Here is a 20,123-nt window from a genome sequence, read left to right as displayed (position 1 = left end):
AGCTTCTTTGCCTTGGTCAAGAAGATGGTGCATTTATGGCATTCCTGGATCTCTAGGAGTGGAAGAATTCCTTGAGATCTGAGTTCAGCCCCATTTCTGCAAAACTTGTAAGACTTATTCAGCTAGTACTTAACATTCCATCTGTTACCTTTTGGCAGTTTTTTTTTTTTTTTTTTAAATCAGAGGCACTCATTACCTGAAGCTTTCTTTTGCTGTAACAGATGTGTTAAAGATACCATCATTCAGATACGCATTCATTCATTCCTAATAAGACAGCTTAGAAAGTAGCGAGGGTAAAACATTATCCTTCATTTGCAGGTAAGGAAAGGGAGATGACCAATAATGACCCTTTGTTTGGTCTTTCCCTTTTGCAGACAACCCCTTCTTCCCACCCGAGTCAGCAACCCCAGACGAAAAGGCTCTGCAAAATTCTGGAGCAAACCACAGGCAGAGTAGGTGCAGGGTCTTCTCAGTGTTCTGCTTTAGTGACTGGCTCACCACTCCCTGAGGCCAAAAGTCTCCTCCATTTTTTCAGCAGGTAATTCCATGACTGAGCACTAAAAATCATTGTAAAATGACACCATGATGAAAGGGATCAAATATGAAAAGATGTCTGTAGAAGACATTTCCAAAATTCCTTAGAAATCTTTGAGGATCTTCTGGGTGCAGTGAGGCACTGGGCTCTCTGGGACCACTTGTATATGTGCACGTGCCATTCCAGATTTAGAAGTGCATGGAGCTAGCAGGAGCTTGGGAAGTTAATGATGAAAATTTATGGCTAACTCCCTAAGGGACAGCAGTTAGTCTTAATTGCCTCGCAGGGACATTACGTGTTTCCCTAGAAGGATATACAAAGTGATCCATCCCTAAGCTTTTGACGACGACCATGATGATGATGATGATGATGATAACAGTGATAGCAGGAGCAGCAGTAGTTTGCTAACAATTACTGTGCATTTACTGTGTGCCATGCATTATTCAGTTTTTTTATATATTAAATCATTTATTCGTACAATAGCCCTATGCAGTCAGTATTATTATTATTATTGTCCACATTGTGCAAATGAGTTAGCTGAGGCATAGAATTCAAGTTACTTGCCCAAGGTCACATAGCTAATAGGCGGTGGGATTTAAATTCAGGCAATCAGTATTAGTAATGTATTGCCATATAACAAATTACCCTAAATCTTAGCAACTTAAAACAATATTATCTTATGATTTCTATGGGTCAGGAATCTGAGTGCAGCTTAGCTGAGTCTTCCGACTCAGGGTCTCTCACAAGGCTGCACTCAAGGTCCGTAATGGCTGGTCATATCAAAGATCGATTGGCAAAGGATCTACTTCCAACACCTGTTTATTGGTAGGATTCAGTTCTTTGTGGCTTGTTGGTCTGAGGCCCTCGGCTCCTCTGTGACTATTGGCCAAAGGCTGCCCTCAGTTCCTTGCCACGTGGACATCTCCAGAGGGAAGCTTACAACATGACAGCTTGCTTCATTAGAGGAAGTAAGCAAGAAGATTTAGAGAGAGAAAGAGAGAGAAAATGCTAGCAAGATGAAAGTCACAATCTTTGGTAACCTAATCTCAGAAGTGACATCTCATCACTCTCCCACATTCTATTCATTGAAAGTGATGCGCTAGGTCCAACCCAGACTTGAGGAGAGTGGATAATACAAAAGTTGTGAATGCCAGAGGACAGGATCACTGGGGGCTGTTTTAAAGGATGCCTCCCACACAGTCTGAATGCAGAGCCTAAGGCATTGACCAAAAGAGGAGAGGGGTCACACCTTTTCCCTATGGTCAAATTCAGAAAAACCAAACCTATCTCAACAAAGAGGGTAGGGATGGGGAACTTCTAGCCCAGGGACCAGCTCCAGACAGGATCTACAGTTAATAAATTTCAGGTTACTTGAGCTTCAAGAGTTACATTTCCCTACCTGGCAAACTCCCATAGCGATGCCATTTAACTCAGGGTAAGGGAAATAAAGAGTTGGGAATACTGATTATTTCTGTAATTCCTACTTTAAAGTTAGTGATGAGAGAAGTTTAACTAGAACAGTCACTCTTCTCTATTTCTCTCTCTTCCCCTCCTTTGTCTTTCCCCCATAGTTTTGTATGTCTTTCTGTGGCAATTCCTCTGTTTCCATTCTGTCTCTCCTCCATTCCCCTGCCACCTGACCAGCTTTCTTTTTCTATCTTCTTCTTGCTCTGTATTTTTCTTTATTCTTTATCTTTCTTAATCCCTAGGTTGTTTTTAAATTTTAATTTATAACAAATTTTTCGGATGGAAGAAGTCGATCAAACAGACTCACAGTAAAGTGGTGTGATGGTCAGTTTGATGTGTCAACTTGGCTAGGCTGTAGTACCCACTTATTTAACCAAACACGAATCCAGGTGTTGTCGTGAAGGTGTTTCATAGATGGGATTAAGATCTACAATCAGTTGACTTTACGTAAAAGAGATTATCCTGGATAATCTGAGCAGGCTAGATCCAATCAGTTGAAACTGAGATTTCCTTGAAGAAGATGTTTTACGTGGATGGCAGCATGAGCTCCTGCCCCAGAGTTTCCAGCTTTCTTGTCCTGACGGTGTGCCCTACAGATTTAGGACTTGCCTAGTTCCCACAATCGCATAAATTAATTTCCTTCAATAAGTTTCTTTGCATATACGTGTGTATGTATAAAAATGTGTGTATGTGGATTATATCTAGATCTAGGTATATAACTATAGAACTTACTGGTTCTGTTTCTCTGGTGGAATCCTGAATGACGCAGATGGGAACATCCAAGGTTCTGAAAGTGGTCTTTACGTGGTTGGGAGATGGAGGCATATTTTCATTCAAAAGAAGAGTGGGTCAACTCAAAGAAATGAGTTTTTACAGGTACTTTTTGTTTTTCCAGATGAGAATTCTGGATGGTCCTCAACTTGTGCATGCTGGCCACTTTCACTTTGGCCTGAGTTAGTCCTTAAGAGTATCTCCTTCAGACTTTTTCAGCCACTCTTCTCTGTCCCATCAAAACCTGTGGCATTTTCCACTCTCTCAGGGAACAAGTTTCTAGTAAATTGTTCTGCTATTCTGTTTTATTCACACTTATGTTCCTAGCTTTCTGAATCTTGCACATTTTTATGTCACTTTATACAGATTTATTTAAAGGATGATTGATAAATTTACATTTGAATAGGAGCATTCAATGTCTTGACCCAAAGATTAGGCTGATAATCAGCACATGAGGGGACACAAGGTCATAGAACGACATTAAGCCACACAAGCTATCTGGGCTCGAATTCTACATAAAGATAGCTGGTCTCCAAGTGTGGCCTGAGGACCACTAGAGGTCCCCAAAACACTTGCAGGGGGTCTGCTAGGTCCTCTTTTTCCTGCTGCTTACCTGTGCAAGGCTGTATTTTCTTTAAATACTTCGATCAAAACAATATATCACAGGGGCTGGCCCAGTGGCATGGTGGTCAAGCCTGCTTGCTCCACTTCGGTGGCCCAGGGTTCGTGGGTATGCATCCCAAACATGGACCTATACACCGCTCATCAAGCCGTGCTGTGGTGGCGTCCCACATATGAAATACAAGAAGACTGGCACAGATGTTAGCTCAGCAACAGTCTTCCTCAAGCAAAGAGAGGAAGATTGGCAACAGATGTTAGCTCAGGGCCAATCTTCCTCACAAAAAACAAAAAGAAGAATCACGATAGATTGTAAATGAAGAAGCAGATAAGAGAATCATTCTCTTTTATTGTCCTCCATTAAAAAGATTTGAGAAAATGTATAATGATGGCATTTTTCTCACTAATTTTCTTGGAAAACACAATTTTTTTTCATAAAATATGTTAAATGCAATGAGTTTATTATTGTATTTTTAAATAAGTTAATATAGAGATATTTTTAAAAATGTATCTCTTTTAATTTCTAATATGATAAATATCATCAGATGTAACCCACATAAACAAAAACTCTTTGTGTTCTCAATAATTTTTAAGAGTGTAAGGACTCCTAAAACCTAAAAGCTTGAGAAACTGCTGCTATAGATCACTCATCATGCTTCTGCTGGACCAGGGAGCACAGTGGGCCCTGAAGGGGTATCGGCTGGCCCCAGGAATTGGGAGCGATTTAGAGTGACATGGAGCCTCAGATCTGTCCCTTCTCCTCGTGGCCAAATCCACATCAGAGGCCATGTTTTGTATTCCTCCTTTATCTTCTGCAGAAGCCAGCAGGGCTGTGAACGCATGATACACCCTCTATAAAATGTATTCATTGATTTTTGTTGATCTTCAGTTGTACGAAATGTATTAATTTTGAATGAGGGGGTATCTACCAAATAGCTCAGGGAGCTTAATGTCAACCTCAAAGGCTAAAACCCAAGCAGTTAGGGAGACCCCCCTCCCTCAGCCTGTTGCAGCTACTGTGCGAGTCCACGAGGTGGGGGAGGGACAGGAGAAAGGTCCAGTCACCCCTTCAAGAAGCCAGAACCTGGTCTGGAGACCGGAGCCTCTCTTTAGTCCATAGCATCACTAAGTCTAGGAGATTCTGGGGTTTTGCTTTGTTTAGAGAAATCGACAGGGCATGACACCGATTTTTACAGCATGAGATCTTAGATGAATTGATAGTGATAGGTGGTATAGAACCCAACATGTCCTACTTGTTCACATGCTCTCTTCTAGAACAGCTTTTAAGTCCAGACTAGAGTATGGTTGCCAGTGCTGACTCAAAGCTCACCTTACTGACTGAGATATCTGGAGCAAATTTCTGACACTCTACCAGCCTCAGTTTCCCTATCTGTAAAATAGAAATAATTGTAATACAATACAAGTTTGTGGTGAAAATTAAATGATACAATGTATGACGAGTGCTTAGCATAGGTGGCTGGCACAGCAAAAGATCTGAAAAAAGGTTCTATGATAGATCTCATACTTCTTTGTGTTAGGCAGGGTAGAAGGGCTGCAAAACAGACTTTCTGTTCTTCCTTGGTAGTTAATATTTAATAGGCTACGCACTAGAGAGACGATTGTTTCCCACAGTGCTTGCCGAGAATGGGAAAGGAGAAAACAGAGCTCATCTTGCTTTTCATTCGCATCAAATGCCAGAAGATTGAGGAAAAGAAGGAAAAGGAAGAGAAGGACGGTCACACATTCACTGCAGAAAATGTGCTTCCACTTTGACCCCTGCTGTGTGTGAATTGGCGACAATCCACTTCAATCCAGCAAGATCCTGTGTGCATTTGAACAGAAGCTTCTCTGGCGGGAGCAGAAAGGACACGGCGTTGACCGGGCAGCGTGTTTGTTTGCCGTGGGTCCTCGGGCTGCTGGCTAAGTCTCTGGACAGAGTAGGTTTTCAGGTCTGGAGCCAGGAAAACATACTCCTTAATGCCCACATATTTGCAGCGTGACACATGGCTTGGAAGCCCGTCACACAGATTGCCGCGGCCGCCTGATTTGTTTCCCAGAAAAGATTGTCTTCATGAGATATTATTAGGGATGAATGCCGTGAGTGATGTGCACCGGGGACAGCAGCCACCTAACTTCAAAGGCTCCTCCCCTCTCAGGCCCTTGCAAGCTGGGCTGTGTCTGCAGCCTGCCCCCAAAAGATCTTTCAGCAGGGAGGGGCAGTGACTCGCCCGTTGCATTTAGGAATCAGAGGGCTGATTTCAGGCAATGATATGCTTTTTGTCTGGAGACAGGCTTGGGGACTGCTTTCTTGTTCTGCTGAAGGAATAGAAAGTAGCATGAATTCAGACTGAATGGCTGGCTCTGGTGTGTATTTGAATTAAAACCAAAATAAACAAGGAAACACCCACCACTTCCCCGATGATGTACAGATGGAGTTGGCACTGCAAGAGGCACACTAATGCAGGGGATTGGCACAAGAGGGTGCCGAAAATCAAATCAATGGATCCACCTATTTTGGGAGGCCACCAAAATAACAGAAAAGTTGGAAAGTAGCAATGTCATGTAATGTCTGAAAAGAAGCAAAAAAGAACACACGTTATTTGACTAGAAGAGTGAAAGGCCAAGGAAAGGATCTAACAAAACTTTCCATGTGTTTAACAAGATGTTTCCATGACTACTGGGCAAAGGAGGAGGAAGTGGGTTTCTACTACTCCTAGGAATCTGAGATAGACCCTGAGAACTCTGTGGCTGTAGTAACAGTGGGGAGGGGAACAGGGAAGCTGATGGAATAGACACCTCACTGAATCTTTAAAACAGGAGGGGTCCCTCTGTGTTAGGAGGGGCTCAAGGCCACCTTTCAATTTTAGGCAGTGGGTTGCAAATGTTGTAGTGCATTGTTTTCTATATAATCTTTTGACCTAAAGAAACACATTTTTTTATTACCTCAGACAGCAACGAGGCAATAGCAGGGATTAAAAACAACCAAGGCAAATTCATCAGGTAGAGAACGGTAAAGACGTTCCTAATGAATAAAACGGGCTCTTTAGAAACAAGGAAGTATGAATAAGAAAAATGGGCATGGGTCTCCGTATTTTGATTCTCCAAGTGTATGTTCTTGCTTGTGATATTTCCCCTTCAATAATTCGGGGTGCGCTCCAGATTCTGTCTCCCTGATTCACAGTTCCTCATAATTAGGTTAGGCCGCCCTCTGGTGGCAGGGAGCTAATCTAGTTTCTGATAAAGCGTGCGAATCGTCTGCTATCCCTTTGATTTGAGTTCTGCATTCTGGTAAATAGCGTTTTCATGTAGCAAATACAAACACAATTTTACAGAATAGAGAAACATCAAACACGTAATTACAGTTCTTGTTTAACGTCTTGTAAAGAATTCAGAAAGCAATTTGAGATCTTGAAGAACCTAAGTAATATTCGTTGTACTACTGTATCAACAGAAGTACCATTAATGGGAATTCTGTGTTACTGAGACTGACAGAATGTCTGGTAAATAAGCTTTCATTGTTGATGGCAAATGAAACACTCTGGTTTATGAAGAGGTGTTCTCAGCTAGGACAACCTTCATAAAGCTACTTGAAATGAACCTGAAAAGAAAAACAGGCCAAGAAGTGTAGAAAATATCCAGGAGATAAGAAAAAATTTTAGTAATTGAATTTCAAAAATTGCCCAAGCAACAGGCTTAATCATCAGACAGGATTTTAGTCCTGATGCTGCTGTTATCAAGCTCTGTGTGCCTGAGTTTCATTAGATACCTCAATAGTCTTAAAATAAATTTCCTATTTTTTTCTTAAAATGCTTCCAATATTACTTGCAACCCAAATATTAGCCAAATTAATATTAACTCAATATTAATACTCTCCAGGAGATTGTAATCAGCACAGATGTAGTAATATGTGCATACAGATTACAGAGACAACTAAAAACAAAGAGTGCATGATGAAGGTTTCCTCTGATTATTTGGAAGACACTGGGACATACGGCAGGAGTGAGCATCAAAGTTGACATGCTACTGACACAGCCACAAAGAGAGAGCCTGACATTTAATGTCAAGCTCAGATTTTGGAGGAAGAGGCTGTGATGAGTCCAGCTTTGGTCAGGGGCCCACCTAAGTCTATCTCACTATAGCTGTGAATAGGGTGGCCTCGATGGGATTGGGGCCTAGGGCAGATAGCTCAACAGATGTCCACTGCAAGGGCAAATTCACATCAGTCTAAAAAAGTGAATAATCTCTTGCTTTGACCCTTGATAAGTATGTGTTTACACTGCTGCTGCTGTTGATAATCAATAAAGAAGTGAATATTTTTTACTTTTCTCACTGAATTTAGGTAGTATAACTAAAGCTACACTATTCAGTTAATGTGTTCCAACTCACGCCACAAAAAGGTTTTATAGCTCTGTAAAGATATCTTACAAGGAAGACGGCACAGTAAAAAAAAAATTAATCTCTGAGATAAAAACGCATCTGAGCTTTAAATGCCTGCTATAACACTCTATAATTTGAAAAAAAAAGTCAGATTTTAATAGAAGGATTTGAGACAGGAGCAAACATCACTGATGATCTGGGCATGTGGACAAAAGAGTGAACAAGGATGGCCCTTGGCCTGGGTTTGGGGCCCAGATTAAGAAGAAAATCAAAATGAGAGTCCTGAATGTGAGCAGGCCAGAAATAAGGGAAAGTTAGAAATTTAACTTCTAAGGAACAAGTCAAGATAAAAATCAAGATCCACAGTGAAATGGCTTCAAGAAGGAGCAGGCGAAGATGAAAAGCCAAGGATACAAAGGATTTAGTGGTAGAATCCAGAAAGGTAACTTGAACCTGTTTTAGGTCTTCCAGGGTGAGCCCAGAGAAGAAGAGGAAGCTGTTGAGAGTACCAATACTGTTCTAGCATCTTTACTTAGTCAGCATTTACAGTGTGCCATACCTTGGGCTAAGTACTAGGTATAAAAGACCTATAGCCAGGTCTCAGGGTTCTCACAGCCTCCTTTGGGAGATGGACACAGGCTGTCTACCTACTACATAATGTGGTCAGAACAACGATGGAGAAATATGCAGGGGCCACAAAAGAGGAGCAAGACCTCTGAAGAAGGCGACTGTCTGAGTCTCATAGGATGCGGAGGAATTGGGCAGATGAAAGGAATGAGGAAGGACTTTCTAGGTGCAAGAGAAAGTAGTAATCTTAGAATATTCTCAAAGTATATTCGCTGTTTCCCTGAGCTACAGATCATCTGAAAATTTGATGAACATTCTTTCTCCAGCTTCCTTCTAATCCTTGATTTAAAAAAAAAAGGCACCAAGTTCAGAGCCCTTCAGTATTCTCTAGAGATCTCCAGCCAAATTGACATTGATCCAGCAGTCAGCTGTCCACACATATGGTTGTTTAATTAGCTAACACTCTGCAGTAATGAGAGATATTATGGCTACCTATGGCCAGAAATGACAGGTTAGGATAACTTGGAAAGGACTCAGATACGAAAGCACACCTGTCAAAGGGGAGGCCAGGAATCAGAAGACAGATCCACATGTCAATGCTGGAGGGAACCTAGCCCAACAGGCAGGATCTGAAAGTTACGGTAACAGACATCAAGCAGGTAGTCACTGGGAAGGCAGAGAAGGGGGATTACATGATGTAACGGGCTTATTCCTAAAGGTGAGTAGGGCAGAGTGAAAGACAGATATTTGGAAATCCAGGGGGACATTAGCATCAGGAATACACTCTATGATCTGGTAGAACCACAGCTACTGGTCAAGCTCATGGGCAGGACTCCAGTTTTCAGGGGAAGATATTGTAATATCAAAGCCTGGTCCTGAAGGTAAAAGAGAACCAAGAATGTAACAAAGATTACAACTAGGGCATGGACAGCCAATAAGAACTGGATCTAGTTACAGGAACTTGGACGCCAAGTGGAGACTTGGTTTCAGGAGGAAGAAACCTGACTAGAAATGCCACTTGGCTAAACTGGCCACAAGTGTGACCTGGGCTAGACCACCTGATAGCTTCTTGCCTGGAGACAGACTAGGGCTGAACCTGCAGGTGGGGGATCAGTGGCCCCAGGTTTAGGAAGAGGAGGCTCTAGAGGCCAGGAATCTACATGTCAAGAGTACTAAGCAGCTCGCAATTCTACACCTGGTCCACTCACTCTGCAAGGCTTGCTCACATGCCTCGCTCAGCTGGAGATGCCTCTGTTATTTCTGTGAGCCTTCAGTCTTATCATAAAAGGGAATGAAATTATGCTGATGTGGCTTGCCCTCACTGTGGGAAGCTGGCTTCCAGTGATTACTTCTTCCTTTTTTAAGTGTTCATAGACTTGTGTTTCATAATCCATCCTAATTTTGCTGGGGATCAACATAAAATTCTAAACAAAGTGAAGAGAAGTTCAGAAAAGGGAGAGGAAGAGTCCATGACTGAGGAGAACATATGGGTAGTTTCAGGTGGTATTTTCTTTCACCCTTGAAAGATGAAGAGTAGATACCAGTTGGTGGAATGGGAGTGGAGAGAACATTCCAGTGTGAAGGAACATCTTAAGAACAGTCAGAGATGACTTTAAACTGTGGAGTCCATTCAGGCTCGGGTATAAAAAGTTAGACTGAAGAGAAGAGTAGAGTCAGATCCTTGAGGCCAGAGAATATGAACATGTGATGTAATGGGTGGTAACTGAAGGTATTTTTCTGACCAGAATGGAGCTTTAAAAAGAGTGATGTTGGGGCTGGCCCCGTGGCCGAGTGGTTGGGTTTGCGCGCTCCGCTGCAGGCGGCCCAGTGTTTCGTTGGTTCGAGTCCTGGGCGCGGACATGGCACTGCTCATCGGGCCATGCTGGGGCGGCGTCCCACATGCCGCAACTAGAAGGACCCACAACGAAGAATATACAACTATGTACTGGGGGGCCTTGGGGAGAAAAAGGAAAAAAAATAAAATCTTTAAAAAAAAAAAAAGAGTGATGTTAATAGTAAGAAAGCATCAGACAAACTTCAAATGAGGGGTAGTCTGTGTAATAACTGGCTTGTGTTCTTCAAAGTACTACTATCGTGAAAGATAAAGAAAGACTGAGAAATGATTCCAATGTAAACTGAATAAACGTGACAACTGAATGCAACAGGTGATTTGGAATTTTTTATTTATTTTTTTTAGCTATAAGGACATTATTGGGATAATTGACAAAATCTGAATAAAGTCCATATATTAGAAAATGGTACTGTTTCAATGTAATTCTAGATTTTGATAATTGTATTGTGGTTATATATGAGAATGTTCTTTTATGGGAAGTGTACACTGAAGCATTTAGGGGTAAAACGACATATATCTGGAACTGTCAACAGGTTCAGAAATATAGATATATGCACACATGCATATGGATGTGTATGTAATGTGGATGGCAACCGCACGTATACGGGGGATGTGTGTATCTATCTATCTATAGAGTGAGAGAGAATGAAAAAGCAAATATGACAAAATGTTAATATTTGGGGAATCTGGGTGAAAGGTATTCCAGAATTCTTTGTACTTTTCTGTGAATCTAAAATTATGTCAAAATAAAAATTAAAATAAAAAATAAAGCACACAATGTAGTGATGGAGTGGAGTGTAGTGACTGGTTAGGAAGCTCCCAATAGGCTAGTCCAGTCGTCTGGGTGAGAGGTGGCAAATGCCAGGTGGTGGCAGGACCAGACAGGAGGAGGAAGGGAGAGGCAGTCCACAGGTGCCCATCTTTGGCAACCCGATAGACATGAATGCAGCAGCTCAGTTTTCAAGTCAAGGTGCCAGAGACAATAGCATCTCCTTCACAGCTGGAAATGTTTAATTAGTGACCATGGTAGAGAGTTACTGATGAGATTTCAAAATAACAACTATAATTTCAGGAAAGAGGTGTGAACAGAATAACACAGACTGAGACTAGAATCACTGAACAGTTAATAGGTAAGTTGAACATTTTTTGTTGTTGTTAAAGTACCCAATTAAATCTAATTGTGGTCCAGCTGGTAGATTTTTATTTGCGCAATCAGCCAGAGAAGAATTGCATCAATTCCCAGTAAAGATGAAAAAAAGTTTGCTGAGTGGTGAAAGGGGAGAAGCAAGCCCCATAGCTGTAAGATAAGCTTTCGGAAGAGTGGAGGCGCTGGACGGGGCTGACCATCCCTCTCAGACTCACAGCCCCCCATAGAGCCTGGTGTCCTGCCCAGCTATCAGGCCACTCATGTGACCAGGCCAAATAAGAGAGGCCCCTGTTGACCAGAGCTTGCTGGTGCCCTCTTGACTGTACTTTCATATTGTTGATGAAATAATCCATAACCAATCTGTAAGTCAAAATTGGGTTGAGTTTATTATGAGCTATATCTGAGTACTAGCCTAGACTGGGGCCCTCCTTCCCCAAGGAAGGAAGGGCACCAAAGAAGTGGAGTGTACAGAGTGGTTATATACCCTTCTGGAACAAAGAGTATACATCACATATGATAGGAATGTCCCTTTTACAACAGTCATGAGATTGCCTCACTGGCACAACACAGCTATTCACACAAGCGGGTAGCAGGTCTATTGTCTGGAGCTGGGTGGTCACAGGGTGAACGTGGTAATCAATCCCTAGTCTAGAGAGAGATGCTTATCCTTGAGGAAATGCCAATGTGGGGGAAGATGCATCTTTATCTTAAGGACATTTGTTCTCGTCTTTGGGACATAGCAAATGCATAAAGCAGATATATAATGAGGCCCTTTTGGAAAAAACAAGGTCAGGCCAAATTAGGTTTACACCAAATGGTTTCCTCACATGCTCCAATATGCTACTGCTTGCCATTTGTTTGTCAGTATCCTGAAATGTTAAGCTTCCACCACCTCTGCTTTTCCCAACGAGTTTCTTCTCTTATCAATTATTGTGGTAGAATGTATTCTCTGTTTGCAGTTCCTCCTTCCCAGCCTTGTTCACCAAGGAGACTGCTCTACCAGTTGCCTCTGGACTGGGCCATGTGGAGGAGAGGACAGGTACAAGTTCTGAGTAGAGACATCGCCTGTTTCTGCTTCTCCCCTTGTCCTCCTGTCCTCTGCCGGAATCACCTGCCCTAGTTAATGACTGCTCTTTCAGCCTATTCCACGTGGACCTAAACCCTAGAGTAAGTCTGGACAAGCCCAGACAAGTCCAGCCAAGCTAAGCAGAGCCACAGTTGGCCCAACAGACATGTGGTGTAGAAATAAAGGTTTATTATTGTAACCACTGAGTTTGGGGGTTGTTTGCTACACAACATAATCACAACAAAAAAGTGATGAGTAGTTACATGTCTCTTGTCTACTTGGTTTGTAGCTTTTCTCTTACCCCTTGGGTATGATGCCTGTGAAGCCTTCTCCAGAACTGACCTCTGGCTTTTCTGCCCTCTCTGGCCTCCCCCTGTAAACCACCCTTACTCAATGGATCATATGGTTTCTGGTCACCCCACCTACAACTCTGACCTATCATGGCTGTACCTTGGTACTTGCATCCCCATTGAGTGTTTACAGGCCCACAGAACAAGAATTAGACATGAGGTAGACAATATTCAGAACACACTTTCCTCTTTAGAACACAACTGAAAAGGAGCAAAAAATGACTGGGAATAGAAGAAATCATAAATGCTCCCAAAGTTCATGTCCAAAGGCAGAAGTATATTACTCAGAGGAGAGTTCCTCACTCAAAGATGACATGCTTTTATATTGTATGCACTTTCAACAAACATGGCTAGATGGTTTGCAAGCCCACATCTGATTGAAGAAGAGGAGTGCTGTTGGGAGGGACACAAACATCAGTGAGAAGGGACAGCTAACATTCTGATGGAAAGAGAGAAGATAAAAATCTAAATGAGATATAAGAGAAAACAAAAAGCCCTGTGCCAAGTATCCCTCTATACCATGGGACAACTCTGCAGTACCGTAGATCAAAGTAACTGCTGGAATTTTCTTTTAAAACAGCATTTAGCTATCTGAATAAAATTGTTTTATGGGGGGAAAACCTCTCAAGTTAGTGGTGTCTAAATGTCGATGTACAGCTAAGCTTATTCGGAATGCTATTAGTAAAACATACAGAAATGAACTTCTGTTCAGTTGAATGCCTGCTAACTGACAGCACTCTATGTTTCCTTCTGAGTTTAAGTGGGTGGGAGCAGGGTAGGCTGCGGTGAACATTTGTAAACACAAAAGCAGTACTCAGTGTTTTCATTAAGAACAAGAAACTCTGAGTTTGCACATGCCCTTCCCTCCACTGTAATGTCTCCCCCACAGCTCCAACTCTAGCTTTCTTCTCTGGCCAACTCCTTTTCATCCTTCCATTCTCAGCCTAGAAACCATCCTCTGGGAAGCTTTCCCTAACTGCCCTCCCCTCTCCAATTTGAGTAAAGGATTCCCCCTAGCGCTGCCATAGCACATTCTATGCACTCCAGTCATGCATGATCTTTCTGACACTCTGTTGTACTCACCTGTTTAGATATGGGCGTCCACACTGGACTGTAACTCCTTGAAGGTGGGCACCATGTTTGTCCGGTGCCCCAGTGCTTCCTTCATGCCTGACAACCGGGAAACTCCCATATGTATTTGTTAAGTGAGTAATGCTCCCACCCAGGTAGTCATCCAGCCTCAGGGAATCAGGATCACAACCATGATAACAAAATGAAAATACTCATCACGTATTATTCTGACAGGAAGATTACTGAGTAACATTAGGTCAGATGGTTGCAGCTCTTCATGATGAGGTCAAGATTATAGGCCAAATTCTGGTAGACATGGACACAGACTTCACCTCGGGCTCTCTAAAGGTGTCATTCTCACTTGTGTCCCTGTTCACAGGAGGATTATTTGTATATGTTGTTGTGCTTCCCATCTAGTCCTGGGGCAGCAGGACAGGCCTGGGGGAAGAAAGAGAGATGAGAAAAAAAAAAAGATGATGTAGTCTGTCAGAAAGGGGCCGGCGTTGTACATTGAATTTCCAGTGACCCCAGGGGTATTAGAAAACCGTATTGGGCCAAAATGCTCCCCCAAAGAAAAACTTGTGAAGAGAAATCCTCTTTCAGACTCCAATCAAAGGATGCTTTTCTGGGCAATCAAAATGTCTTATAACTGTTGCTGACTGTAGATGAGTGATTCTAATTTTGTATAAAAACTCAGAAAACTTGAGAAATGAGAGGTGTCACATAAAACAGTTTGTTAGAATGGAAATTAGCAGCCTACAGGTCTAGGCTCTAGTCTGTTATTTTCACCAATTTCTGTGTGTACCTGACACAAGTCATGGAGTCTGCCTGGGTCAATATCCTCATCTGTGAGCAAGGAAGGTGGGCAAGATCGTCTCTGTTCTCTCCAGCGCTCCCTGCAGATCCCCCCAACACAATGTGTTCATCAGGATGATTAAGAGTTATTAAGAAAAGACCAAAATACTTGCTTTAGAAAAATAATGAAGTGGGAAAATGTTCGTGTTATACTTTTAAGTGAAAAGAGCAATTTACAAAATGGTATGTAGTGTGTTCCCAATTGCACATACACAAACACGCACACACGTATATGTTTGTGTGTATAAGTCTGTGTGGGTATGTGCATACAAAAATTTCACACATACAGAAAAATCATCAGACTAAGACAAAGCAGACTGTTTGCAGTGGTGGTGTTGGCGTTACTGCTATTTTATTCTTGGTGTGTTTTTGTAGTTTATAATTTTTCAGTAAAGTACAGTTTTCGCATTTTTAACTGGAGAAAACAATTTTTCTGAGTGTTCTCCTCTGATCATTAAATTAACATATGAATGGTCTAATAGGACTAATATTTTGTACCTATGTAATCGGAATTATAAAAATAGTTGAATGTTAAGGGCTATATTTGGAGCTTTGTAGGAACAAAGTGAACCATACTCTGTGCAAGTAAAATGAAAGTCATTTCCTATTCGACTCCAGATTATTAGAGTTGAACTACCAGTGAGAACTAAGGCAAGCCCCACCTGGACTGGGGCTTAGGACATTGTGTAAATTTCAGGAGTACATCATTATATTTCAGCCTCTGTATAGACTGCATCATGTTTACCACCAATAGTCTAGTTTCCATCCATCACCTTACATTTATGTCCCTTTACCCCTTTTGCCCTTCCCCCACTCCCTTCCCCTCTGGTAAGCGCCAATCTGTTCTCTTTATCTATGTGTTTGTTTGTTTGTTTGTTCATCTTCCACATATGAGTGAAGTCATACAGTACTTGTGTTTTTCTGTCTGACTTATTTTAGCATAATGTCCTCAGCGTCCATCCATGTTCTTGCAAATGGCACGATTTCATCCTTTTTTATGGCTGAGTAGTATTCCATTGTGTGTATATACCACATCTTCTTTATCCAGTCATCCTTTCATGGGCACTTGGGAACTGTACAGACTGCAGGCAGGGCACTGTACTCCTCCCTCCTTCTGAGCTGATCTCTGTGGTCCTCATTTGCACACAGTTGCCACTTCTCTGCCCATCGTTTGAACCTTGGCATTTTCTACTCTGGTAAGTAATTAGCAGTTAGTGTGACAGTGTGATCCTATCACCAACCAGTTTCAGTCAAGCTGTTAAGGAAAATTCCAAACCTGAAGCTGAAGTGGTAAAGTGAGTGGAAGTAAGGAGGAGACAGCTCTGTGATGTGAACCCAGACAAGGAGGCGGATACTCTTTTGGCACAATAAGCTTCGAAAGTTAGGTGGAAGATTAGCTCCCACACAGAGATGTCTCCTTCTTTCTTTTTAAAACAGTATTATACCAAGAGAAAAAGAAAAATATGGTGAGCTGCTGCCTGGAGTCAGATCTCTTCACTGGAGTTCCTACCCTGCTCTTCCCTCAGGACCTGAAGCCCCTCCCTCCCTGTAGTATACACTAGAAGCTTCAGCACAGAGCATGGTGTGATGCCAACAGCTTGAAGGTTTCAGAAGAGGTTAGGGGAACTCTCTCCCACACAACATATACCCGAGACTTCAAAGGATAAGAATCAATTAATCATCCATTGCTGGAACCAGAAAAATGGGGAAGGAGTAGTGAATATTTGTTGTTGATCTCAAATTACCAATTTCATTGTAGTTAATTCATTTAATTTCATCTTTGTAATTCAATCACCTTTGTCAGCATTTGGCTAGGAATAGGCTGGTGACTGAATTCCACTAATGAGACTCAGGAGAAGTCTGAGGAGGGCTTTTGGGAGTGTCAAAGTTGACTTTAGCAGAGCCATTTTAAAATAGAGTCAGAGCAGCCATTTCAGAGGAAGTGCCTGCACATCTTACTCCATGAACCCTTGGACTGTTTGACCTGGGCCAGAACAGTTGTCTTGTAAACAACTGTTTGTAAAGCTAACGGGGAAACAGCCACCCGGACCATGAAGACTGATGATCATGGGCTCTGCTTCTGAAGACAGAATTGGTAACCAGCCATGTACAGCTAAAGAAGAACCCAGCTTATCGACACCTATAAAAGATGACTTTCCCTCCTTCCTTTCTTTTGCATGATTAGCCCCTTCCTTTCCCCATAAAAACTCTCCTCTTTCACCGTGTCATTGGCACACCACTTGAGTTTCTACCTGAATCTGTGCTTCCCAAATTGCAACTATTTGATCCCAAATAAATGCTTTGTCTCTTGGACTGGTTTCTGTTTTTTGCAGGTTGACAGAAAACACAGGAAGAAATGATGTCACTTCCTCAGGACCTTGTCATGTCTGTGTGTGACTCTTGGAGCTTCCTCAGTAGTCTTCTACCATCATAAGAGTTAGGACGACCCCAATGATAACAGACCAGAGGGATGGAACAAAACAGAACCAGGGCCTTAGTGGCATTGCTGAGCCACTGAATCAAACAAGCCTGAAGCCTCTGGATTAAAGCTATGGAAGAGAATGCATTTCCTTATTGTTCAGTCACTAGGAGTTGGGGAAGATGAAGAGGTCCTGGAGAGTGATTTGCTGTGGGGTGAGAGGGATACCCGCAAGACATCACCTTAAAGGGTGGACAGTGATGCTGAGCTCATGGGCGTGGAGCGTGGTGACTTAGGTAGACCAGGCCCACCTAGCCCTCTGCCTCCCTGACGAAATGGAGTTTGCAATCAATCAAAACTGAAAGAAAGAACTTTCTTTGGGGTTTCATGTGTGTTTTCTCAGCCAATATAACAGAATTACAAATAACTCAGACTATACTCATACGTACGAAGATGTAATTAATTTTCTATAAGCCTCCACCTTCACTAGGTACCAGAGAAACTTGCTAATTAACTTGCTATGAAGTTTCTGTCTTTCGGGTTTAAACAATCTCCTTTTAGTTCAGCAATCAGAATAGTCCAAGTGCGGTTTCCTATCAGGACTGGCATAAATCATATATTTTGGATGACTTGGTCTTTCCGGGTAAGTTCTCAGCCTTCCAGGGTGCTGCTCTACATACCTTCTCCTTCCTAAGAGTTGTATGAGGTACTGGGTTCCTGCGGTAGGTATCCTCTGGGGCCTGCTGGTCTCTGCTATAGTATGGCTCTTCTGACCTGCACCCTTAACCGGTAATCACTGTGATGTGACCAGTGCCACACGGCCTTCTCAGGTCATGTCCTGGTGCCCGTCCTTGGCGTCTGTGGTCCCAGCCACCTGCCCCATCATGAAGACCCCTCTCATAGGAGCCTAGGAGCCTCCTCATCCCGCTGGTGCCTGGCTCTGCCAGCACTTCCCATCCCTGCAGCGGGGCATACAGGCATCTCTGCAGGCAAGGTGAGGCCAGCAGGGAGCCAGGAGCACTGCCCCAGGCTCGCCGGTCCAGTCGGCTCCCTCTGCTCAATCATTCCAATGTCATGTTGGGTGTGGAGCCAGGCAGAGGGCCAGGGCTCCCAAGAAACCTGTAACCTTCTTCAGGCTTCTTGCCGGAAGGCAGCCCTGAGCCCCAGGATTGTGGATGCCTCAATATCTACCTTAGCATTCCTTTACTCTCAGTCGCTCAAGGCTTGGGCTCCAGATGAGGAGAAAGTGCTCCTGGACCTACTTGCTATTCATTTCTTCTTTTCACAGACCTGACAGTGTTGAAAAGTTCAGGCTCCTCACATCCACGTCTTATCTCACGGGCCTTCCCCGACCTGAGGCTCTAAGGTCAAGGCCACTGGACATTGATCTGTTAAAGAAGGGACATTTGGAATTTAGAAATCCCTTCTCTACCTCCATAAAGATTTGCTTTTAACATTTTTGAATTTACTAAACTGCTTAAGCAAGAACCCCTCAGATTTGAAATTCAATTGGCTTCTTTTTTTCTGTGAGGTATCAACCTTTTCCTTGTATGTTACAATGTGCCTCAAGGTTGCTTAGAGGTAGGAAGCCACAAAGTATTGGTCTCAAAGAAAGATGACAAGAAATCAGTTATATTGGTCTGTCTATAGATAACCATATAATTATATAATTATATACCTACATATATGAGCCACACTCATGGTAGAGAATGAATGGAGACACCTGGGGGACCAGCCACCAGCTACCTAGCTACCCAGAGTACATTGTCATTCTCTCCCCTTGTCTGCAGCCCCATTGCCAAGATAAGAAACACAGGTTATCTGGGCTGTTTGCTCACCTACAAATCCTTCCTGAATGATTTGATGAACAGTTAAAATTAGTCTTGCAGATTTCTATTTCTCTCCACTGTTCTATTAAGGAATTAAATTGGAAAGCCTGCAAGATAATCTTTGAATAAATACTATTTAAATGAAGAAGAGTCTGTAACATTGTCTAATTAAATCTCAAATTAAGCCTAGAAAATAAGGAAGGCCATGTTTGTGGGGGAATTGAGCTGGAATAGACCCAATATTAAAATCACCATAGCAATGGCAAAGCACACACCGAACTTGAGATACCCTTGGCCCAGGAAAGTGTATGGTCATAAGAAAAACAGAGAAAAGTTACCCACTTTTCCAGTATGGAAAGCAAAATCAGCATTTGATGACAAATGTTCATGCTAATGATTCCTGAGTCTATCCCTTAAACCAGGATCTTTCCCTTTTTGTTTTAAGTGCAGTCTTTAGCAAGAAATACATTTTATTTTCTGTGATGTACTCTGATCTATTCTGTTTTGCTCTAGTCTATTCTATTTTTTCATTAAATGCTGGCAGAAACCCACTAAATTGATGTGGTGGCCCACTTGTGGATTATGATCTATAGTAGTTTGAAAAATGATTACTCCTTTAAAAATCTTTCTCATATGTGATCCAAAGACCTTCTCCTTCCACATACACGCTGTGTCATAACCTCCTGGGGTTCTTATCCAAATATGCAGATCCTGAGGCCTTTATTTCTTTCCTGGACTCTGAAAGTCGATACATTTGCCTGCGGCAGTGGCTCCCAACCACTATTCTCTTTCTCAGCCACTAGGATCAGGTCTGGGATGATCACAGACCATGGGTTCTGAGGAGTAAGGATGGACCAAAGATAGAAACCTGAGCTCAGCGCTGAAAGAGGATTAACAAGCATCAGACGGGAAGGGCAAAGGAGAAGTTTCAGGACAAATAGGCCAGAGATCAGTAGGCAAGAAGAGCAGAACTGTACTGAGGAAAGCAGAACAAGGGGAGGGGGCTGAGCCTTGCTGGGTTTGAAACACAGAACAGAGGCACCAAACAAGGGCCAGTGAGGGCCACTCCGTGGGTGCTGGCCAAAAGCAGAGAGTCTGAGAGTGGGGCCTGGGATTCCAATTTAAATAAGCTCTCCAGGAGATTTTTATGCAAATAAAGTTGTAGAGACATTGCCAGGCATAAATCACATCGTTCACTC

The 20,123-nt window shown here is 42.6% G+C and overlaps 1 long non-coding RNA gene across 2 annotated transcripts in view; it reads right to left on the bottom strand.

Moving 5' to 3' along the window:
* The window catches only part of LOC139077327 (uncharacterized), a 91,526-nt gene that overhangs the window by 4,031 nt on the left and 67,372 nt on the right, over positions 1–20,123 (bottom strand). Inside the window, exons 4-6 of one of the 2 annotated variants that reach the window (XR_011529732.1) lie at positions 18,287–18,483; positions 13,834–14,259; positions 5,800–5,960 (exon numbers count right to left, since the gene is read on the bottom strand). This is a non-coding gene — a long non-coding RNA (uncharacterized lncRNA). Of the gene's footprint in view, positions 1–5,799; positions 5,961–13,833; positions 14,260–18,286; positions 18,484–20,123 lie in introns of those variants that run through there. The other variant, XR_011529729.1, reaches the window with a different exon arrangement.

This window comes from Equus przewalskii, chromosome 1, assembly GCF_037783145.1.
Source record: "Equus przewalskii isolate Varuska chromosome 1, EquPr2, whole genome shotgun sequence".
NCBI classification, from domain to species: domain Eukaryota; kingdom Metazoa; phylum Chordata; class Mammalia; order Perissodactyla; family Equidae; genus Equus; species Equus przewalskii.
This window is presented reverse-complemented; position numbering and strand designations above follow the sequence as displayed.